The sequence below is a fragment of the Podarcis cretensis genome (assembly GCF_951804945.1).
Source record: "Podarcis cretensis genome assembly, chromosome: 13".
NCBI lineage: Eukaryota > Metazoa > Chordata > Lepidosauria > Squamata > Lacertidae > Podarcis > Podarcis cretensis.
The window spans coordinates 48,353,343-48,364,992 of NC_137182.1; the positions used below are offsets into that span (position 1 = coordinate 48,353,343).

General features: G+C 42.6%; 1 long non-coding RNA gene across 1 annotated transcript; it reads left to right on the forward strand.

Annotated features, from left to right (window-relative positions):
* The first annotated feature begins 8,531 nt into the window (after positions 1-8,531).
* Positions 8,532-10,285, forward strand: LOC307202075. The gene is made up of 2 exons (XR_013832805.1): positions 8,532-8,987; positions 9,074-10,285. It is a non-coding gene; the product is annotated as an uncharacterized lncRNA (long non-coding RNA).
* The last annotated feature ends 1,365 nt before the right edge of the window (positions 10,286-11,650 follow it).

An 11,650-nucleotide genomic window follows, 5' to 3' on the forward strand; every position in this document is an offset into this window, starting at 1 on the left:
CAAATTTCCATTAGGGAGAGAGGATATCGTCAGAAGTGTGTTTGCCCTCTTGGGTGGGTGCCATTGTGGGATGGCATTCCCCTGTGTGCCCGGATCTGACTTGGGATTGCCAGGCAGTAAAGGAAGGCTCTTTCCAAGCTTGCTGCCTGAGTAATTTTCCTGTCCACTTGCCTAATAAGAAAATCGGGAGCAAGCATGGCCAACCAAGTTAAAGCTCGTTCCTCCAGTATATAATACAGGCCTGTGGCTTGTTCTGCAGCCACTTTTCATTAGATCCCCACCTATCCACTTTACATATTACTATTGCATGTTGCTCTGCTCCACCGAATTTGGGGCCAGGTTGAAATTTTCTCACTTAGCCCTCTGATTTTTGCCCTCCTCATTGTAATTGTCACAACTTTGACAGTTATGGCATTGGATAGGTATAGTCTTGTTTTGAGGGGAGGTTGTAGCCTCTGCCTTCAAAATGGGGTATCCTGTTAAAGGGATCATGGGGAGAGGCTTCTGTCCGGATGCCCAGGCAGGGGTGAGGGGCCACAACACTCCCCAGGGGCAATCCAGTGGGGGAGATACCCCTTGATGTAAGTCAGGGACGCCCTCATTTCTTGTTGTCCCCAGAACACAAGTTCTTTTTGCAGGAAGGGGTGGGGTATACAAATACCTATGCCAAACTTTTGTTGTCAATAAAGTTATGGCCTGATTTCACCCAAGTATTGGTTGTTGTATAACGTATTCTTGGACCAAAGGGAGGATGCCTTGACATGCAAGCAGGGAATGTTTTTGAACGTGCAAATGCACCCATATAACTGTTGGTTTCTGCTTCCTTTCACTGTGCAGCGAAATGCTTCTCACGAGACAGGTGTTTACATTCCACAGTCAGCGTACTGTTGGGTTTTCCCACGGGAAAGGGAGACTGGATGTGACGTACGCTGGTTTCCTGTTTTTCTCAGTTCTCTCCGTGTTTCAGAGGAGAGAGGAGGTTGCTTCTCTGCTCTCGCAGAAGCAAGATGCTTGTCTGTAATTTCTCAGCTTTGAAGTGTAAATAAAGTAATGTAAAGTATGTGGCACGTACTGCTCATCCTTCCGCTGCAAGAAGAGGCTGCAAATAAAACAACAACATGGTTATGGGGCCTAGAACAGCGCAGTCAAACTGACAGATGGACTTCAGAGTGCCGGCAGAGAGGAATGCAGAGGAACAGAGGAACGGCTCAGCGTAATCTGCTCTGCGCGTCAAGTTGATTGATGAGAGGTATGTGCTCATGCTCCGGGCAGCCTGCCAGCTCCTATTTAATGGCTTTATGGCTGAACTTTGAACTTTTATAGCCGTTTGCTGCGGTCAGGCAAAGGCTCTAAGGCAAAGGCTTGGGGAAGGCTTGGGGAACTTGCTATTGGAATGAAGCAGCTGCAGCTGTACACAGATGCAGCGTGTATAAAGCAGCTTGATTTAAAGCAGCAGAGATGACACAGAAGGCTAATGCCAAAGTCATGATGGCTAGCTGCAGAAGGCTGGCTGATGCAAGTGGGGAGTCTGTTGCCACTCAGATTGCTGTTCAGCCACATGCTCAGCTCAGAGTAGACCATGATACTGCCATGATTCAGAATGAAGCATACCGCCGGGGTGCTAGCTGCATGGGTAAGGGGAAGTCTTCACAGACATCATCCCAGAGTGCAGTGGAACCACTAGATGGCGCCAAAGCTTTGAAGGCAGTGAAATGCTACTCGTGTGGACGTCTAGGCCATATGAAGAGGGAATGCAAATATCCCAGGGCCAAGACAGAGCAGCGCAGCAAAAGCTCATCGCGTGAGAAAAGGCCGAGGCAAAGGCAAAGGTCCGGTGTCCAGGACAACGCAGCACAAGGCAATGGTCTCACGCTTCACTCCAAAGGTTGCAAAGGTCCAGAAGACGTCTAGATCTTTCTTTGTGGTTGATCCAGCAGCGACCCACCACATGTGCAACAATAAGCGACTGTTCGTGTCTTTTACACCGCAGGAAGGTGCGATTCACCAGGCGGATGACCACACAATCCCCAGTCAAGGCTACGGAACTGTTGTTCTTCACAGTTTGGACTTATCGATAAAAGATGTACTTTATGTACCAGATGCCAAGCACAATCTACTCAGTGTTGCGCAGCTGAATGAACGGAACATTGACGTTTCCTTTAAGAACAAGAAATGCACCATCACAAAGAAAAATGATTATGTTTTGCATGCTGAATATGTTGATTGTTTGTTTGTTTTGTATTTTGATGATGTTGTGCAGGATGAAACTTGTTGCATTGCAGGTTCTAACAAAAGTTTGCATGCAGGATATATTCATGATTTTCACCGGAAATTTGGTCATTTACATTTTGAGGCAGTATCTAAAATGCCTGCCTTGGTTGAAGGTATGACTATTAAACCCTGCAGGTACCACATGAAGTGCAAGGCATGCGCAGCAAACAAGGTGAAAATGGCTGCGAAAGGTAAGGTGTCTAGTAGGCAAGCAACAGCACCATACCAGGTTGTTCATGCTGATTTGGCTGGACCACTATCGCCCTCTTTGGGTGGAAACAGGTACTTCATGGTTCTCATTGATGCATTTTCCAGGTATATTTATGTGTACAATCTCAAGCAGAAATCAGAGGCTTTTCCAAGGTTCAAGGAATTCTGTGCTTGTTTGGAAAATGTGCATGGTAAGAAGATAAAGACTCTTTTCACTGATCGCGGGGGGGAATTCACTTCTCAGCAGTTTGAAGCTTTTCTGACTGAGAAAGGAATTCAACACGATTTGTCTAGTCCTCGCTCGCCATGACAGAATGGACTTTGTGAGAGGGCAAATCAAACATTGCTTCAGGGTATGGAAACCTTGCTGCATGATGCAAATCTCTCTCGTGTTTTACTTACAGTTATAATCGCAGGTTATCTTCAGCGATTGGTTGTACCCCCTATGAGAAGATGTTTGGCAAGAAGCCATACATCAAACACATGAGAATTTTTGGTTCTGACATGTGGGTTCACACACCACAAAGCTCCAAGTTAGACAAGCATGGATTGCATGGTATCTTTCTAGGTTATCAGAAAGGTCTTACAGAATAATGATGACTGACTCTAAGACAATTAAGCTTACAAGAAGTGTTGAGTACAATGCCAAGTGGGGGGAGAATGTGGGAATTTTCCAATGTTATCCTGATGACCCACACCCACTGATGAAGGTTCTGATTCTGAGTCTGAAACTGAATCGGGTGATTCAGAGGATTTCAAGAGTGCGAAAGCCTCTATGCGACCCTCTGAAAGCTCTGATCAAGAATTATAAGAACCGTTGCTCACAATAGGTCATTTTTCTCCCAAGAAGGAAGAGGAGAGTGTTGAAGACTTAAGGCTAATTCGCAGGTCACAAAGAGCCACAAAAGGCAGACCTCCAAAGAGATTTGCTGATGAGTTTGCTAAGATAGCCGTAGTAGATGTTAAAAGCTCCAAGAAGGTATTTGAACCTTCAAGTTTCCAAGAAATCCAGGATTTGGATTCAAAGGATGCTGAGCCATGGTTAAATGCCATGAAGGCTGAGCTTGATTCCTTAGAAAGGAACAAAACAGTAGTTCCAGGAATGAAACTGCTTGGAAGCAAATGGGTCTTCAAAGTGAAGACTGATCAAAATGGCAAGATAGTCAGACACAAAGCCAGATTGGTAGCCAGAGGTTTTGCACAGGTACCAGGTGAAGACTATCACGAGACCTACTCACCCACCGTGAGGTATGAGAGCATTAGGCTTATGCTCAAGCTAGCTGCAGAGGAGAATCTACACATTAGTCACCATGATGTGAATACAGCTTTTCTGTACGGATCTCTAGGTGAATCACTTTATATGCTTCCACCTGATGGCGTACAGGTAAAACAGGGATTTGTTTGTGCTCTGAAGAAGTCCCTTTATGGTCTCAAACAAAGTGCACGGTGTTGGCACACTAAACTCACTGAAGTATTGTTTTCTCTAGGTTTTCAGCAAGGGAAAGCTGATCCATGTGTATTTGTCAAAGAGGAGGGGCAAAAGAAGCTGTATTGTTTGTTTTATGTTGATGATATTCTGTTCTTTTGGGAAGATGTCACAATGTACAATAATGCCCTAGCTCAACTGAAAGAGCACTTTGACATGAAAGATCTTGGTGAGGTAAACAACTACCTATCTCTGGAAATAGAGAGAGATCAAGATGGTAACATTCTAGTACACCAGACACGGAAAATTGCTGATGTGTTAAGCAAACTAAACCTGATGGATGCTAACCCTGTAGACACACCGATGACAACAGGTTATCAGGTAGATGACACTGAAGAAGCATTTTCTGACACTGCACTGTACAGAAGTGTGCTAGGCAAGCTAAACTTCATTGCCAGATGTTCAAGACCTGACATTGCTGTTAGCTGTAATTTGCTAAGCAGACAAGTCAACAATCCTACTGTTAAGGATTGGAAAGCTCTGAAACGCGTAGCGCGGTATTTGAAAGGCACTATGCATTACAGACTGAGATTTAACAATCAGAAGTCTGGTGGTCTTGAGATATTTGCAGATGCAAGTTTTGGAAGTGACACTACAGACAGGAAAAGTACGTCTGGAGTTTGCTGTATGTACAATCAGGGTCTATTTGATTGGTCATGCAAGAAGCAAACAACAGTTAGCTTAAGTACCTGTGAAGCTGAACTGAATGCACTGTCTTATTCACTTAAGGATTGTGAATGGTTGCTACAATTGTGCAAAGACATGAAAATTCCTGTCAAATGTCCAATCCAGGTTTACCAGGACAACAAAGCATGTTTGGCTTTGCTGAATTCTGAAGGTTGTAAGCAAAGCACGAAGCACTTGCAATTGAAGTTGCAACATGCTAGGGAACATATTCAGAAGGGACTCCTAACGGTGTCCTATATGCCAGGTAATGAAATTCCTGCTGATATATTGTCCAAGGTTGTATCAAGAAATCAACACTGTACCTATGTGCACCCATATAACTGTTGGTTTCTGCTTCCTTTCACTGTGCAGCGAAGTGCTTGTCACGAGACAGGTGTTTACATTCCACAGTCAGCGTACTGTTGGGTTTTCCCACGGGAAAGGGAGACTGGATATGACGTACGCTGGTTTCCTGTTTTTCTCAGTTCTCTCCGTGTTTCAGAGGAGAGAGGAGGTTGCTTCTCTGCTCTCGCAGAAGCAAGATGCTTGTCTGTAATTTCTCAGCTTTGAAGCGTAAATAAAGTAATGTAAAGTATGTGGCACGTACTGCTCATCCTTCCGCTGCAAGAAGAGGCTGCAAATAAAACAACAACATTAACACACACCCCCCCAATGTAAACAAAGCTTTTGTATTTCTCATTCACATCTTACAAAGACAGGATTCCCCATGCTTTGAGAAGAGCAATAATAAGGAGCTATGATAATGTTATGTCATGTGCTCTAGAATTCTACATTAAGACAGGATTCTTATACATATGCTATTTGGCGTAATTCATCATTTTCGTCTGCCACTCTGCAATGGTAGGAACTTCTTGTAATTTCCAATATTGGGCCAGAATATTCCTTGCCACTGCTGTGGCGTACATGAATAGTCTTTGGTCCGATTTCTTAATCTCCTTCCCCATCAAACCCAGCAAAAGTGTTCTGATGAAGTGCAGACATAACTCTAGTCCCTCACTGCCCAGAGTCTCTGTTGGTGCTTTTATACTGATAGGTATGTAAATCTTCAGACAGAGCTTCCTCTTTAAATCAGTCGGCGAACCTCCCTTCCCATGCATACCACTTCTTGCTTAACTCTCTCAAAGAAACAGAGAAGGAAAATGATAGTTTTCCTTCAACTTGTTTTCTTTTCAGCAGCTTTGGAAGGTAAATTCATTCTTCCAGTTGAAGAAAGCTGATACATTCTGGGTGTTAATAACAGGGATCTGTTATTCTCAATATGCCTTTCCTTCTAGGTGTCCAATCGGAGGTCCAGTTGGTTGAGTCTGGGGGAGATGCAAAAAGGCCTGGGGAGTCCCTCCGCCTCTCCTGCCGAGCCTCCGGATTCAACTTTGGGAATGCTTACATGAACTGGGTGAGACAAGCTCCTGGGAAAGGCCTGGAATGGGTGGCCTACATATATCCACAATCTAATTACATTTCCTACTTGGATAAAGTGAAGGGAAGATTCACCGTCTCCAGGGACAATTCTAACAGCCTCCTCTATCTGCAAATGAACAATCTGAAACCTGAGGACACGGCTGTTTATTACTGTGCAAGAGACACAGTGAGAGGAAGTGAATCTGGAGCCAAGCAAAAACCCTCCATTGCCCACAGATGCTCTCTGAAATGATTCAGCTGCAGGAGACTGAAGAAACATGTAGTTCAAAGGATTTTTTGTTTGTCCCCTTTAGCATGTCAGGACTTCCCCACCTGTTTCTTATTTAAGTCTGTAAGGCCCAAAGACATATTTAAGGTCAGGATTTTACAGAAGTTCAAGCAGCATCTTGTGGTTTAATTCTTGCTTCTATCCCTCTTTTACATGAACTATATAACACACATGATGCTCTCTGTTCATGTTTTTTTTTTTTTTGGAAGTTAGAGTCTTTTTAGGGCTCACGTGTGTGCACTTGCCTATGGTGAGGTCATATGAGGTCTGCTTCTCCTTAGGGTCTTCCTGCAAAGCAAACATATATGGCAATTCAGATATGCATGTTTAACAAGGGCTTTTATTTATGCAATGAGATGCCTATCAAAACACACAAACATTGTAAATATATTAGATAGATGATAGATAGATAGATATATAGATAGATGATGATAGAGATAGATGATAGATAGATGATGATAGATGATAGATAGATAGATAGATAGATAGATGATAGATAGATAGATAGATAGATAGATAGATAGATAGATAGAGTCTCCTTCTGCAAGTGGATTTATACAATCAAAAGAAATGCATCTGGTGAGACTGAAACGTATAGAGCATGTTTAGTAGACAGAGGTTACAGTGAGAAGTTTGGTAAAACAAGGTTTAATGGCATTGCATTATTGTGACAAACGTATGATCATTGATGTTTTGTTTTAAAAATGCTTTGAGTATTGATAAACAAAATTTTTTTGTAAGGCAAATGTGAATGAATGAAAATAAAAAAATCTAGGTGATCAAATGGTCTAAAGGAGAATTTGGCTTCACTAGAAGGAATACCCATTAATCCTCAACCAAATTTCATTTTGCTCATTAAGCATCTAGTCACAAAAGCAGACTTCTTCCCCCTCTTGTTTCTCACAAGGGGGCAGTCATGGTGCAAACAGTCTGCCAGGACTGAAATAAAATGCTGCTCGAACTACAGTTGGTGATTTCATCTGTGAAGCAATTACTTTCTCATATTTTTCCTGGTCAACCAACCTTCTATGAGCCCCCTGAGACTTTGAGTCCCTGAGAAACTTTCAAGCAATTATCTCTGTGCTCTCAGCCCATGGGCAACAGTTTGTGGGGAAGGAATCCATGGCACAATCTTCTTTTCAACAAATATGGATAGCCTATAGATCGAGGGCATGTGTAAACAAAATATTTGTAGTACAGCAGAGCTTCCAACTGTCCTACTTTGAGCAGAATGTCCCAGATCTAAAGAGGCTGCCCTGGCTTCTGTTTAAATGTCCCACTTCCTCAGCCACCACCACAGTCAGCCCAAAGTCTCCCCCACAGCTGCTGTGACAAGTCATGACTGCTGACGTTCTTAACGTTTTAACTACTTATTTGTGCTTTTACATTGTATTTTAATTTTGTGAAATGTTTCAAGAATTTATGATGAAGAGTGATATATAACTATAATAAATTAATGGTAATATTAATCATCATCATCATTATCTCTCTCCAATCATCACCACCATCATCATCTCTCGAACTTCAAAATGGCTACCCGTAGGATGAAAGGCGTTGGACTCCCAAACCATTTGGATGAGTTTCCCCACCCCTGTCCAAAGGCAAATCCTGGTGAGGAGGACTCCTTCCCAATTCACCCAGAAAAGCTCTGCACTCCTGGGACATCCTGAGCCACACCCCTTCTGTGCTTATGACTTCTTGTCAGTCAACTCCTCACCGGACAAAAGGGAGAGGTGTGGGTGGAATTGGCTCAACTTTATCTCTTTCCTTTCCCTATGAAGGCAAATGGACTCCTTTCAAATGTAGAGCACTTTTCTAAATATTTAGGGAAAGAAAACTTTCAAATATCTCCCTCCTTGCAGAGGAAGCATTTTTTAAAAAGACTATTGATGTGATTTCATGAGGCGAGAAAAATAATAAAGGTGTTGCATTTGGGAGTGTGGTGGGCATTCCAGGGATTAATGAAGGGTGCCCTGGGATGTGAATATAAAGATGGAACCTATTACATTTTCTTTTATTTACTTAAAATACATCTTCTCCAGGTTGCCACAGCAGAGCTCCATCGCAGGCCAACTGTTTCACAAGCTGCATTTGAAATTATAGTTGTGTCACACCAGAAGCATCTCTATAGGTGCATCGGGAAGGGAGGATGAAAATAGTAGTAGTAGTAGTAGTAGTAGTAGTAATAATAATAATAAGCCAGTCTATTGACAGATCCACCACAACCAAAAGTTTTAAAGCATAAAAGAAAGAAAAAATCATCCCCAGTATATTAATTTCTTCCAAACTTTCCTCCAAAACAAATATCTTCGATTTAATTTTACATTCCATTTATTCCCCCTGCATTAGAAATCCTCTCTGTGTGCATTTGTCTGTGTGTGTGTGTTTGCAGGGGACAAAGAGGAAGTCAGCAGCAAACCCTGATCCCCCAAACTGCTTTTATCTGGCTCATGTGCCTCACTGGGGAGGTCTCATGTAAATACCACCAGGAAGTTGGGAGTGGTTTCGAAAGAATGCCCTAAATATAAAATCTTCACTTGCCTCCCAGCCCAGAGTCCCCTCTTTCCTGTATCTCTAGCACACATTTATTCATCAACATTATGGAGCTCTTGTTGCTCTTGTTTTCTTTGGTGGTGTTTTCTAATGGTAAGGGAAGTTCTGCAATATTAATTTACTTCATGGGGCCATTAGATGACGAACAACCATTCATTGACATATTTTCTCTTTCCAAGGGGTCTCCTCAGACATTCAGCTTGTATCATCGGGGCCAGGAATAGTGAGAACAGGAGAGAATCTCAACCTGCTTTGTAAAGTCACAGGTTTCTCCATCTCTACTCAGTACTATGAGTGGAGTTGGATCCGTCAAGCTCCTGGGAAAAGTCTGGAATGGATTGCAGATATATACCCCTATGATGGAGACACAGCATATGCCCCTTCTCTGAAGAGCCGAGCAAGCATTTCTTCAGATGCCTCAAAGAATGAGTTCTCCCTCCAGCTGAACTCCCTGACAGCTGCAGACTCCGCTGTGTATTTCTGTGCCCGAGATGACACAGTGAGACAAAGCCTATTGGGCCCTGTTCAAAAAGTAGAAATCCTGCTTCTATCACCAAATACACTGTGAAAGTTTTGACAGAGCAATTCTACATTCCACAGATGATGCAGAACAATATCCAAATTGCCTGCCTCTTCAGTCTGTAACTTAATGCAGAAATGATTATACTGATGGAAGCCTGCAGAAGTGACCCACAATGGAGGTTGACCAATGTGGGTCAGTACAGCACCGTATAAAAATACTTTGCTGCAGCATCTCCCCCGCACCAGCACTTAAATTCAACATCCAGTTTTGCAAATGCCTGATTATTTGTGTTTTGTCTGCTCATACCTCTGAGTTATGCTTAAGGCTGCTGGCGATAGACCTTAAGTAGAAATGTGGACTTTTTACAAAATTGCGAATTTTCCATTGTGTCTTTCTTCATCATCCCATCATCCCTTGGCATGTCCTGAAACCTCCTCTGCAGCACATACAACCAGGGAAACCTGGGTTCAAATCCCTACTTGTCCATGAAGCTCACTGGATGATCTTGGGTCAGTCACAGCCTCTCAGCCTGACCTATGTTACTGGGGTGTTGAGGGGAATATATGAGCAGGGGGGTAACATGTATAGCACCTTTAATTCTTTGACGGAAAAGCTGGGATAAAATGAATGCTATGAATGAATAGGATAAATTCCATGGGAATGGTGTATATGTTAATGCCTGCTTGCCACAGCCAAGTGGATGGAGCTGATAAGATTACTCATATCCACACACTTACCTCTCCATTGTGGTGAGGAGAAGAATCACATTTGGAAAACATATGGTTTGGCAGATCTGTTCAGCAATGGTGTGTTCTGTGGCATGTTAACACGTGAATTAACAGAAGGAATAAAAACTTTAAAATATCAAGATCTAATACTTAAAATGTGTTTTGGGTGCCATTACATGTTCAGTGCTGCTTTGCTCTTCCCAATATCACTAGAAGATACACTCACAAATCTATACCAAATGTCATTTTGCAAATGAAGCATCCTGTTGGAAACCAAAACTCCTGGAATAATATTCCACCTCTTCCTTCTCCCCACAAGGGGGCAGCCATGGTGTGAAGAACAGAAAATGCTATTGGCAATGAATGGAATGACAAGCGACTTTCCCCACCCCTGTCCAAAGTTTGATGCTGGTGAAGAGGACTCTTTCTTATTTCACCCAGACAACCTCCATGATTCCCCTCTATCCTTAGCCACATCCCTTGTGCACTTAAGATGTCTTGTCAGTCAACCCCTCACCAAGCAAAAGAGAGACGGGTGGGTGGAATTGGCTCAACTTTATCTCTTTCCTTTGCCTATGAAGGCAAATGGCCTCCTTTCAAATATTTAGAGCACTTTTCTAAATATTTATGCAAAGAAAACTTTTTAATATCTCCGTCCTTGCAGAGGAAGCTTTTTTTTTTTTAAAAGCCTCTTGATGTTTTTTCCGGAGCGGAGATAATAAATAATGGTGTTGCATTAGGGAGGGTGGTGAGCATTTCAGGGGTGGAAGAAGGGTGCACTGGGGTTCGACTATAAAGATGGTAGCTATAGCTTACATTTTCTTTTATTTACCTAAAAAATTCTCTTCTCCAGGTTGCCACAGCAGAACTCCCTCCCAGATTTTTTTTTTCACAAGCTACATTTGAAATTATAATTGCATCACAGGAAACAGCATCTCTATAGGTGCATGGCGAAGGGAGGCTGAAATGATGATGATGATAATCATAATAATAAATGACCGTCCCTTGAACTTTCCACCACAACCAGCAGTTTAAAAGGATAAAGGAAGAATCCATCACCAATACATTTATCTCTTCCAAACCTTCCTCCAACACCAAAGTCTTTGATTTAATTTTGCATACCATCTATGCCCCCCTCTATTAGAACTCCACTCTGTGTGCATTTGCCTGTGTGTGTTTGTGTGTGTAGGGGACAAAGAGGAATCAGCAGCAAACCCTGATCCCCCAAACTGCTTTTATCAGTCTCATGTGCCTCATGGGGGAGGTCTCATGTAAATGCCACCAGGAAGTTGGGAGTAGTTTCGGATGAAAAGCCCTGAATATAAAATCTTCACTTGCTTCCCAGCCCACAGTCCCCTCTTTCCTGTATCTCTTGGACATTAAGTCATCAACATTATGGAGTTCTTGTTGCTCTTGTTTTCTTTGGTGGCTTTTTCTAAAGGTAAAGGAAGTTCTGCAATATTAATTTATTTTATGTGGTGATTGGATGATGTCCAATCAATCAT